We start from the raw sequence: 13,485 nt of genomic DNA on the forward strand, positions 1-13,485 counted from the left end.
GCTTGTGGAAGGAAATAAATATAAATGTTTCATAAACAAGTATGTATTTATGTCATTAGTGATTTCTACCAGTATCATGTCATCTACCCTTTGAAATGAACATTTTTACCTGTAAACTTCATTTAACAACCACAATACAACAATGGCTAAAGAAAACACAGCTAGAAAACAGAACTAACTCATAGGTATAAACTCGTCTTTAATTTTGACAGCTCATGTGATTGTCCAATGGCCCATGAAAGGAGCAGTCATGGAAGTCTCCATGGGCCCCACAGCTTATGTTCTCTTGCCAAGACTGATCTAGTTACTGGCCCTTCCAACTGGGTGAACAATTAGGTGACAGGAAGAACACTGTGCCCTCAACATGGCCCCATGCCTCAAAGAGAAAGTATTTTTATTGTACTTCTGCATAACATATTGCCACAGATGTAGTAGCTTAAGACAACATGCATGTATTAATTCACAGTCCTGTAGCTCATGGGACACATCATAGGGCAGAATTGAGGAGGACAGACCTTTGGGTTCAGATTGACTCCAAAACAGAGTCTTGAATCCCAACTCAAGACACCAGTTTTCTGAGACACACTAGGCAAGCTGCTCATATATTTCAGTCTCCATTTAATTATCTATAAAATGTGAAAATAAGAATTCTTCTTTCTAAAGGTGCTAAGATAAGTATCTGACACATAGTATTCTATAAATGCTGCTTATAATTGTACTTATTATTGTTCTTGAAGAAAAAATCATGAACAGTAAATAATATCAGTTGAAGAAACAGCAAAATATGCTATCCCTTAACTATCAATTTCTTGGGCCATTGGTTTTATTTATTTTATTTTTAGAGGTTCAAAATTATATTGCCGTGAGTTATGACATTCTAACATAATTATACCAATTCCTCTTCTAAGAATCATCTCATAATTTAAAGAATAACATGGATGAAAGAGACATTTCCTGACAGAATCTGAGCTGAATTTAAATCATCCTCCAAACACTATATTCTGCCCTTTTTTTGTAATAGTTTACCTGAAGTTACACTAAAATTAACCAAATGCTTTTATTGTGTGACTATGAAGTATCAACTGTACCACATCCAATAAAGAAATAAAAACTACTTTTAAAGCATTAAGATAAAGTCATTTGTAAAGACAGTATTAATCGAGACTTCCTATACAATATTAATTGAGACTTCCTATACTTCCTATTCATTATACTAATGAATAATCCATTATAAACAAACACCAATCTTAAAATAACTGTTCCAGAATATATGCAGTTACACTAAGTACAAATAAGAAAGTACAAGAAGCTCATTTACTATGCTATACCCAATGGATGTAAAGGAAAATTGATTTTAAAATGTAGGTCTCCATAAATAAATAAATAAAAATCCAGTTTTTTTTCCCCATGCACATATGCTTAGATTCTTTGTACACACACACACAAAAACACTCTATTCCATTCACTTCAGGATGAACTTTTTAGGAAAAGATTGATCTTCAATCCTCCATTTTTTCTAATTCTATCAGTTTCCTGACATATTTAACATAAGCAGGAATATCTTTTCAGTCAACTGAGAAATTGAAGACTCAAGTAAAAATTCAAGAAAAGACACAATGTGTTGAAGAACTTAACTATCCCCCGTGCTTTCGGTTCCCCGTTTCCTCTTTGCTTAAAGCCCCATGCAAGTTTCTTCTTTTTTCAAGCTATCTGTGAATTTTCAGTATCCTTTTCAACATTTACAGTTGGCAGGCATCACTTTGGCAATTTTTATACCAAGTTCTCAGGTAGCTAGCTGGTTGCTGAGTTCCTCAGCTTTCTCAGTTTTCTACTCTTCTGTAGCCTAGTCTATTCTCTTTTCAAGGCCTGACTTCTCGATTTTGTTTTTTGTTAATATTTTTGTTAATATTTTTAATATTTTTGTTAATATTTTTTCATGGGGAGTTCACACCTGTCATTGACTCTAGAATACTAGTTCCTTCCACTGGGTTTCACTTGAGGACTGTTCATGATGAGATTCTTCTACACTCATCAATTTGCCTTCTCTGGAATGTTTTCTTTCTTCTTCCTTTTGAATCTTGGATTTGAGATTTTCTGTTCAGTGTCTTTAATGCAATTCTTGAAATGTATTCCACATACGTGAGGAATTCCAGAGGACACTCTTTGTATACATTTACATTTGCCTCTGCTTCTGATTTTGGTCCATCCGTAGGGAAATCTGAGATCTCTGTTATTGTAATGGTACCAACTCTGTCTTCCTGTAAGTTAAGCCCAGAGTTCTCCAATGTGTCTTCATCTTGAGAACTCAGCATCACTGTCATTCAGGCCAGGAGGTGATGGCCCACTGCACAACTTTTCTTTAGGCCAGAGCCAGCCACTGGGCAGCCATTGGTTTTAAAAGTATAAATGAAATCAGCTATACTCCAAATTTAAAAAAATGTCTTTTTAGCTGTGGTACAAATGCCATAATCTGGATTCTACTTCATGACTTTAAGTGATTTTTGAAAACAATACTCCCCATGATATTATAATAGGGGAATTCTTTTTTAAAATTTTATTTATTTATCTTTAGAGGAGAAGGGAAGGAGAGAAGGAGAGAAATATCAATGTATGTTGCCTCTCTTGTGTCCCCTGCTGGAAACTGGGCTGCAACCCTGGCATGTGCCCTGACTGGGAATCGAACCACAATCTTTGGTTTGCAGGCCTGCGCTCAATCCACTGAGCTACACCAGCCAGGGCACAATAGGAAAATTCTTAATATATTTCCAGTTTATTTACTTATTAGTTAGTTTGGACACTGAGAAAATAACTTTGTGATTTCAAATATGAAGGTTTACATATGTATCCTCAAAGAATTTAAATGAAATTAATATTTGTAAGCTTTCAGCAATTCATACTGAAAATTCACAACTTGTTCCAATACCAGTGCCAGCTTTGGTTTATTTTTAAATTTTCAAGATGTATATTTGGGAACAGAACTGGTTTATTTACATACAATAATTTTGTACCATAATATCCACAGGAAAAAGCATTTCAAACACTTCATTTAAATAAAATCAAATGCAAACAAAGTATGGTTTCTTTGGATGTATTTTGCCTAGAGGTTCTTGGAATGTTTATAGAAAACCCTTAACACAATAACACATGGTAAGAAAAATATAGAAGTTGCTATTGTTAATACTGGAGTTCCAAAAAATAAATGTCTTCCAATACAAAAATTCTTCAATTCCTTATAAATATTCATATTTCCCCTTCTATGAATATTTATGGGTACAGATTTTAAACAATGTTCACTAAAACAGCCAAGGAAACATTTAGTTGGAAATCTCCAACTAAAAAAATGCAAATTTATCTTAATGAGATAAATTATTCTGCTCCTGTATATGATAGGACATGTGTGTGCATGTGTGTGTGGGGATTAAAATTAGATTTAATTTTATCTCATAAAATAACTAAAGAACACATAAATGATGTTAGTAACATTGGGGAGATTTTAAAATTTCTACTAAGTCTCACTTTATTCTGTACTTTATAAGTGTTAGGCATTGTGCTGTGGTCTGGCAATATGGAAGTTTTGCCAGATATAAATGTTCAAGATATTGAAATTCATATATATGTGTGTGTGTGTATGTAAATGTATATATGTATATTTCTTTTTTCAAAGCACCTAGTAACATATATATATAGATATAGACATAGACCTATAGATATCTATAGATATCTATATCGATATAGAGAGAGGGAAGTGATGGCCCTGAAATTGTTTTTTATTTTCTGACGCGTAGTCATTGAGAGAGAGAAGAAGGAGAGAGAAAAACAGTATTTTCATCTCTTTCTACAACTATGGACTATCCCTCCATGAAATTAAAAAATGTATGAATTCACTTCTTACATGTAAATTTTGGCAACTGAGATTTCAAAGTGCTCAATTGTCTTACTGACATTCTTAAGATAATCTGTGGCTTTGTATTTCATAATTTTTATTCTTCTGACTTCTGCATTATTTTCAACCACCACAACTGTTCTGACTTTTGAGGCCATGGCCAGTGCAGGGAGGTGCTTTTTGGGTCACCTGACATGGGCTGCTATCAATGATGTTGTGAAGGGGTAGAAAGACAAAGCAGAGAAATGCTTTGTCATACATCCATGTAAGAGTCACATAAACTTGTGCATTTTGTGCTGATGTTCATACTCTAGAATATTCATATACTTTATCTTAAGGAGTCATAAAGAAAAATCTTAACATAAAATTTATACAAAATATAAATGATTTGCTCTCAGGGTATAGTAAGATACAAAAGACTATCAAGAAGACCATTGGATTAGTATATATTCTTCAAAAGGGGAAACACAGTTAGAAATCCTTATTCTCAAGTGTAGTCTAAATGAGATGTCATTTGTCACTGTAAAATAATTTCACAAAATGTTTGAACAATGTCTTTTTTTAAATGAAATAACGTGGTAGCAGAGTAGAGTCTCTAAAATTTCCTGCAATGCAAAAACCACTGCATATGATCGAATCTTAGGTTCTAAAACTTGAATTTCATATAAAAGCTGTGTTTCAGCTTCAACTGATCATATATCTTCAAAAATTAATATTTTATGGAATAATTTTTGAGACATCTTGTTTTAGTTCATACATCCACATAAGGGTCACATAAACTTGTAAATAAGATCAGTACACTCCGGCAAAGGTAAAGATAATTGAGAAATGTAAATATTACACAGGAAAAAATTGAGCAGAATGGTTATATTTCTCAGTATCCTATATTCATCTGTTTTTCCCTTATCAATAATTATCTTCACTTGAATGAGATATGGTTATCAAAATATGTCACATAATAATCAAATATATTCATAAGTTGATGATAAATTTTATTACACACTAATGTTACTTAGAATGCCATGAAAATCCTCCATTTAGCATGTGTTTTCCTTGTTGTTTATCTTAGGAGTGAAAAAAGAAGTGTGGAAATCTTTGACCTCAGCTGTGTCTATCCCGTATGGCACTTACACTCAGGCAAAGGCACAATGCGGTTTCAGGAACCAAACTCTGTCCTCTAGAGGGTCTCAATCTAAATTACTCAGCTTTCTTTATTTCTAACACTGGAAGCCAGCTTGGTAGAACTGTAACCCCACTTCTGGGACTACTGTCAAACTAGGAGCATGGATTTTAGAGAAAAAAAGAAAATTCAGATCTCATTATTTATGAACCTCAGTTTATTTATGATGAATAAAAATTGCATTTTCAAAAAGGACCTGAAGTGTTCAGTTTGATTCTCTGCAAGTTTGGTTGTCATTGGTAATGACTACATTAGGCTTTTCATAGATTACAGAAGGTTTTAATTGTCAGGAATAATAAATAACCCCATACTGTGCACTTGGACCAGCTCTCATACTTTTATTCTGCAGGTCACTTGCATAACTGTCAGGAAAGCAAGCTATTAGAGCAAAATTAGGTTTGATTAAGCTTAATGTTTTTTCTCAAATGTTTTTAACTTCAGTGAAGTAGTAATTTCTGTCAGTTGACTTGGTGTTCTATAACAAGGCAATCCATGCTCAAATATATTAATTTTTAACCTATTTCAGGCATGACAGATTTTAAAGATTCCAAACTACTGTTTGTACTAGCAGGATTTTTTTTCTATTTTTTTGTTTAATTCTTGTTCAAGTACAGTTTTCTGTCTTATATTCCCAGCCCTGCCCCACCCAGTGCTCCCCACCTCCCTCCCATCTCCGCCCCCCACCTTAGTTATTATCCATGTGTCCTTTATACTTGTTCATGTGAGTCCTTCCCCCTTTCCCCTGTGATTCTCTCCACTCTCCCCTCTGATCCCTGTCAGCCTGTTCTGTATTTCAGTGTCTTTGGTCATATTTTGCTTGCTTGTTTGTTTTGTTGTTTAGATTCCTGTTAACAATGATATCATATGGTATTTGTCTTTCACCGCCTGGCTTATTTCACTCAGCATAATGCTTTCCAGTTCCATCCATGATGTTGCAAAGCATAGGAGATCCTTATTTTAATAATGAGTCAGATAGAAGCAAAGAGGGACATGAGATATTAAGACTAGCTACAATTTCTATATCTTAATAATTATTTCAACCCAGATAAAGCCTCTTATTTCTTGAATGACAAAGAATAAAACCATAAAATGCGCATCCTTCTCTAGTTTTACCACCCAATATAATTTATTAATATGTGTTAAATATTAAGAATTACAATATAAGACAAAAACATGAGAGTTAAAAAATTAAATACCAGGTTGAATTAGAGTAAATTTGGCTAACAATCCATGCTTATTTTTTCATTTATTAAATTAAGAAATAATCATTTGAATAAACATATGCAAACATTTTAGATAAAAATTAGTTATATCCCTCACTTTCCATTTCCACTGAAATAATTTTTTTATACATAGAAAACCTATATCAAAATGGAAAATGGGAAATTTAGGAAAAGTGCTATTGATATGATAAAGTTTCAACAAAAAAAGCTTGGTGGAAATAATGAGAATCTGTCTCCTCTCTCACTCCAAGCGAGCCCCTCTTACTCTCCCATTAAAAAAAGAACAGCTTTTCTAGAAATGAAAATTGGGGATCTCTTCAAAAACTCTCCCTGACCTTCCCAACTAAAATGATGACAGATGGAGGCGAGATGTCTGGGCTCTCATTTCTTCTGACTGTTTAAAGAAGAATATAGAAGCTAAAATTTTCTCCTAGCATAGAAAGTCATGACACTTAAGTTCAGCAATGGCAATATGCCTGAGTTTTACACTTGCTATTAGGAATAGCAAAGAAAAACCTCAGCAAAGAAAAGGTCTCAGGATTTATGACAGAATTTAAGTATCACATTGCTTTGAGCTTCTCAAAGACTTTCAATTTTTTTGTTTATTTTTTCTTATTTTCTGTTGTTGACATTTAAAGCCATCCCATATCTCCCCGCTTTGCTTCTCTCCACCCAGCCCTCTCTGTCCCCTGTCCTTCACCACATTGTTGTCTATGTCCATGGGCTACGAATACAAGGTCTGTCCAGAATGTATCCAGCCATATACTGTGATAAATAGAGCCATTCATTGAAGAAGGTACAAACTATAATTAACATTGTATACAGGACAATGACATCTCAGTCCCCTTCAAAGTAGGCACCTTGGGACCTCACACAGTTCTTCCAATCACCATCAGCGGCCCTATTGTATTTTCCTGAGTTTTATCGACAGTCTGAAATCTCTTCCCTTTCAAAGCTGATTTTAGTTTTGGGAAAAGCCAGAAGTTGCTGGACAGCAAATCTGGGCTGTAGTGGGGGCTGAGTCACCTGGGTGACTTGATGTTTTGCCAAAAAACTCTGCACAAGATGTGATGCATAAGTGGGTGTGTTGTTCTGATGAAGCTGCCAATCACCAGTTACCCATATCTACAGCCTTCTGAATCCTCTGAATAGCTTCCATAGAGGATGTTCAAGCCTAACAAAACATTTGATGCAGGTTTGTCGCTCTACTTGCTCAGTCATTTTGAATGTGATGGCCACACAGCACACATGTTCACTCAGTGGCATCTGCCACCCCTACTGACGAGTACAGTGAAGTTGTCATAGGTCACGCATGAGCTTTCCAGTTCACTCCCCTTTGCTGCCAGGTTACATTGGTGTCACATGAACCATCCTCATTATATTAACAATGGCTGGACTTTTTCTGGAAGAGATCTAAGGCCCAATAGGATCGACTGTACACTGCAGACATAAGAATACCCAGAGTTTTGGGAGCTCCTGGTAGTGGGTCTGATTTGCTACCAAACCATAGACATCAAGTGAATGAGCCACCAAACTTCTCATCAAGAGCTTAATTTTGACACAGCCACTGAGTCAAGACTTGGTTGGGTAGCCTCAGAAGATTGTATCATAAGAAATGTTATGTTTAGAATTGGCCCTTAAGAAAACCAGAGGACAAAAGTAAGAAACATAAATGCTCTCAACTCCCGTATCACCCATTGCACTTTTACCAATGCCTCAACCGATACTGACGGCCTCCTAGGTGGTTGGTTCCCTGTGAACAGCTAAAAGAGGAGGAAAAAGTTCTGGGCCTGGCTCACAGACAGGATGCCATTGGGTTTGATTGCACCAGATAGAGAGAGCATGCTGGTACACCAGAGACCCATTCAAGGGCACCACTGAAAGGCAGAAGTGTGGAGCAGTGAACCAGTGGGCAGCATTAGAGTTTTGGACAGCTGTCAGGAGTAAGGATTTAACTGGATCCCTGGGCAGTGGAGAATGGATTGACCTTTGTCAAGACTTGGAAGGAGCAAGGTCCCAGATATAAGGAATGTTCATAGCACCATGACAATGGACACACAGTGTAAGGATTTGTGTATCACACATGTTCACCAGGGGGCATCGCCTGCTGTTTCAACGTGATTAGTATAAGGATTTTAAAGATGGTACTTCACCTGGTGCCAAAGTGAATTTGTTTTAATAGTATTTTCATCTTTACTTTGTTAAATTGTAAAAATATTGTGATTAAGAAATTTCACAAATGTATTTATTTAAAGCTTATTTTGCACCTGTTATTTTTGAGAAAGCATTTTTATAAAATTTTACTTGCAAAGTATCTTAGTTTGCTCAGATTGCATATTAGCATTCTCAAGAGAAAGAGAACCAATAGGACTTGATTTGTTTGTGTGTGGCACCATGTCATGTGTGTGTGTGTGTGTGTGTGTGTGTGTGTGCTGTTGTATAAAGGTCCTCCCTCGAGGTTCATAAACATTCTCACATCAAAATGGAGGCATGGATACTTAGGATTTCAGTTGGAAAGAAGACATGTAACTGAATTTATGCATAGAAAGCATAACCGATTACACAGAATATCCTAAAATATTTGTAAAAGAAAAAAGAAAAGAAAAATAACAATATGAAAATCAGTTATATTTCTATATAATAGCAACAAACTGTTGGGAAATAAAGTAAAAATAATTCTATTTGAAATACTATCAACATACATAAGATACTTGGGAGTGAATTTAACAAAAGATGCTATTTACCTCTTTTATAAAAATTATTTAAAAAGGGAAATTAATACAATGCAAATAACTTACAATAATTAATACAAATAACATATAATATATATATTTAATAAAGGTAAAGTGCTGGTTCTCTTTAATTTGACTGAGACATCCACTAAGTCCCCAAAACAATGAAGATAAATTTTAGAAATTGATAAACTATTTCATTAATTTAATGGAAATTATAAGGGCATAAAATAACAAAAGAACCTTGAAATAAAAAAAGTAATTTTAGAGCACTGATACTATTCTATAATTACATAAGTAACCCTCATACATTGCTGGTGGAAGTGTGAAATGACACAGCTACTTTGGGCATCTATTTGGCAGGTTCTTATAAAACATTAAACATATAGCAAGCTACTTTATAACCTAGTAATTTCTCCCCTAGTTAATTCACCAAGGATATGTAAACCTATGCCCTCAGAATGACTTGTACCCAAGTGTTTACAGCATGTTTATTTTAATAGCCTCAAACTAGAACAAGTCAACTGATCAATAGAGGAATGGATAAGTAGAGAGTGTGTAGAAGGGATGAGTGGAGGGGATGGTTGACATTCATTTATCAGAAAAGGGCACAGGAAAAGTTTCTGGAAGGATGGAAATGTTCTACACGTTCAATAGATTATTGGTTACCTAGGTTCATACATCCTTAAAAACTCTTTGAATAATGTACAAGGTCTGTGAATTCTACTAAATTTCACTTAGTAAAAGTATGAAATGTGTGTGTGTACACATGTCTGATGTTATGTATGTATATGTGTATATGATGTGTACAAACCTTAACAGAATAACAAATTCTTTCCAGATACACCATTTATTACTATTCCCTTTAATGCTGGCATGAATAGACGCCTTACACTTTTATAATCAAGAAAACACTATTCTGTGTTGTTTTGGTAGTAATCTGTTTTCCTTAAGTGAATGCTATCTGAAAAGTATTGATACATAGTAGATATAGGCAGAAAGGTTTAATCTGAAGCTAAGCAATAGAGTAGAGTTATCCTTTCATTATACAAGTTGGATAAGTTACTGATATTATAAAACAAATATTTTCAAATATCAGCATACTTATTTTTATTGTATAACACTAGTTTCCTATTGCTTCCGTAAAAAAAATACCATCAACTTTGTTTCTTGAAGTAGTTCAACTTTACTATCTTACATTCCTTGAGGTTAGAAGCCCCGCCCAATCAAGGTGTTGGCAGAGCTGCGTTTCTTCTGGCGTCTCCAGGGCAGAATCTGTTCCCTTGCCTTTTTTAGCTTCCACAGGCCGCTTCTTTCCCTGGCTCATTCACGGTCCTTTCCTTCGCCTTTAAACCAAAGGAGAACAGGTCGCTCCTTTTCATACTGCGCACTCTCATACTGAATCTTTCGACACTCTCACTTGTAAGAACACTGGTGTTGGATCCACCTAGAAAATCTAGGCTATCTCCCTAATTTAAGGTCTGGTCCACTAATTAGAAACCTTAATTCCTTCTTCAGCCTCAATTGCCCTTTGCCACCTAAAGTAACGTATGCATAGATTACAAAGATTAGGACATAGACATCTTTGATGGGGAGGAGTGTCATTATTTTGCCTAACACACACACACTGACACACAAACACACACACGAACATATATAAAATGGGAACTATTTACTCTCCAATTACTTTCCTTGTTAGGCTCATTTTATAGCAGAATGAGATTCTGTCTGTGAATTTGTCTTCTTTTTTATGCCAGTATGTAACCTGACTTTTAAATGGATGTTTTGTATTTGTATTGTGTTTACATCTCATATACTTATTATAATATATATAAATATAGGAAACATATATTCAGAGATACTTATAATGTAAGTTTATCATGACCTACATAATATTTTATTTTCTCATTTATTATTTTAAGTTGGTAAAAGTATATATTCCTAGAGCCTGATATCAGCACTGAATTAATTTAGACTATAAATTTTTTTTTGTTCTAAAATGGCAGTTATAAACTTTTAGATGGCATATAAAAGGAATATTTTTAAATGAAATTCAAATTCTCTTTAAGGGACATGAGTCATGACACATAAACAGTATGCACTGTTCTGTCAATTGAATGTTTATAATACTTCAAAGTATTATAAATACTTTGCAAGATGAACTTGCAAGCTGAACTTGATATGCTACATGAATATTATCACCAGGTATTTACAATATGACATTTTATTAGAGTGTGTCAAAACTTGGTAATTTGAAGTATATTATAGAAAAACTGAACAAATCTTTGGTTGTTATCAAATGAGAAATAAATTTGGCTTTCAGGTATTTATTAGCAAATTGTAACAGCATCATTCACTATTGGGCATAATCATTAAGAAATATATTTACAACAAGCAAAAATTATATGATAACAGGGTTATAGTGAACTAATGTTATTTTATCCCTTTTTCTTCTCTCAGGTCAAATGACGATAGTCCTGACATGTAGTTTGTCCTTGATGGATGGAATGAGACAATCAGAGAGGGAATAAACCAGTGATGCTGCAGTCAGTATTGAATCAGATATATACTGAGATGCTAAGAGAAATCAAGATATGAGCTTCAATCATTAGAGGTTGTCACTACTGAGATTCGTTGGTTGACGAGTTGTCAGTGAACCAAGAGAAAGATTTTGTAAGAGACAAGTAGACTTGCAGAAAAAGCAGTTTAATACCCAAAGACCTCTGTATAAATAGAATTTGTAAAGTAAGTGGCAATAAAGTTTGTAGATCAGAATGGATAGAATTTAACTTAATTCGACAAAAGACAGTCTCTGTATTTCCCCTTAGTATAGAGCTCCTCATACTGACATTTAAATATATTAGTGATTCTCAGCTTTTTCTCTAGTTAAGGAAGCATGCATATGCAAAACACAATAAACTAGAGCATGTAATTTTGCCCTTAAACCAGTCCATTTTAACATAATTAGTATAAATATTTTCTATGGTCAATTTAAATCAAGTGCCTAATATCCATGGGTCATGAATAATTGAAAATTCACAAACTTTTCATGAATTTAACTCTATTAAAATTTCTGAATAGCATATTCAGAAATCCAAAATCCCATGAAACTTTTACTAGAGAGCAGGGGCATCGAACTCATTTTCACCAGGGGCCATATCAGCCTTGCAGTTGCCTTCAAAAGGCCGAATATAATTTTAGGACTGTACAAATGTAACTACTCTTAACCAGTGGCAAGGAGCTTAGCATTGCCACTTGGTAGAAACAAAGTGCCAGGCTGGATAAAACAAGGTGGAGGGCCAGATTTGGCCATGGGCCTTGTGTTTGCCACCTGTGCTGTAGAGCTTATACATGGCTTTGGTTAGATATCATTGTTTTAACTTTGCGATGGGAGACATATCTAATTCCATCCTATCTTTCTATATTCAGTTTCTAGTTTCAGCCTTCTCTTTATTTTTGGTGAATCAAAAGCAAAGTTTTAGGCTAAATATATATAATTTTGAGCATTATCTTTGGTAGGACATATGAAAAATGCAGCAATGTAAAAACAATTTGGGGATATATTCACTTTTGCAAAAGTGAAATCAGTTGAAATATCTCTTTGGTTATTCCTCTAATGCTGCTTATACAAAATAAACACTAACTAAAACTCTTCAAATTTTAAATTTGATCTCAATCGCATTGCTGAGACCAATTCGAAAGTCATGACTACACAGGGGTGATGACAAAGGTAAAGTTGTGTAATGAATCTCAAGGAGTCAGTTTATTCATTGGTGAAATAGGGTATAATAATACATTTCTCAGAAGATTGTGTTATGTGTAAAAGAAAAATCCCCAATATGTAACTAGCAGCATGTGTTACATTTCATGGGTGCTCAATAGCTATTATTTTTCTTCCCTTTCCACTTTCAGTTGGCAACCATCTATTAACTGCTGTTTCTGTGGTAATATGTAAGAATCAGGAAAGTAGCTCGAAGACTATTGAGACTGACACATTGAAAGTAAACCATTAGGAAATAAAGTGACGGGAAACAAAATGAGTAGATTAATTGTGGCACTCTGGAATTCTTACCAAGTGCTAAATTCCAGGACATTTAAGCTAGACCACTGGAAGGTATTCGAGGTGGCTATAAAATTTTACTATGAAAATATTTTATGACTTTTCAGCATTTTCATGCCTTATTCCTTTTCTCAAAGCATTGAGCGAGAAGAATTGAAACTTATACATAATGGGCAGTGGATAATCCCTCTCTTGCTTATTTAGGCTTTCTCACCCCCAACGCAAATACTATGTCCAATAGGAGATGATGAAAAATTCACATTTCTGTCTAATATTTTTGGGCATACGTGTTGTATTTCACAATCTTCCTTGCAGTTATGTGTTGCTAAGTTCCTGAATTCTAGCCCGTTATACGTGCTATAGAATAAATGGTTGTATCCTCCAAAATTCATATGTTGAAACCTAGT

The 13,485-nt window shown here is 34.5% G+C and overlaps 1 pseudogene; it reads right to left on the reverse strand.

The window, feature by feature from the left end:
• Positions 1–1,569: 1,569 nt before the first annotated feature.
• Positions 1,570–4,041, reverse strand: LOC118999660 (protein FAM204A-like; annotated as a pseudogene).
• Between the last annotated feature and the right edge of the window lie 9,444 nt (positions 4,042–13,485).

Source organism: Sturnira hondurensis, unplaced genomic scaffold (assembly GCF_014824575.4).
Source record: "Sturnira hondurensis isolate 20B ecotype Veracruz unplaced genomic scaffold, ASM1482457v3 Scaffold0015056, whole genome shotgun sequence".
NCBI classification, from domain to species: domain Eukaryota; kingdom Metazoa; phylum Chordata; class Mammalia; order Chiroptera; family Phyllostomidae; genus Sturnira; species Sturnira hondurensis.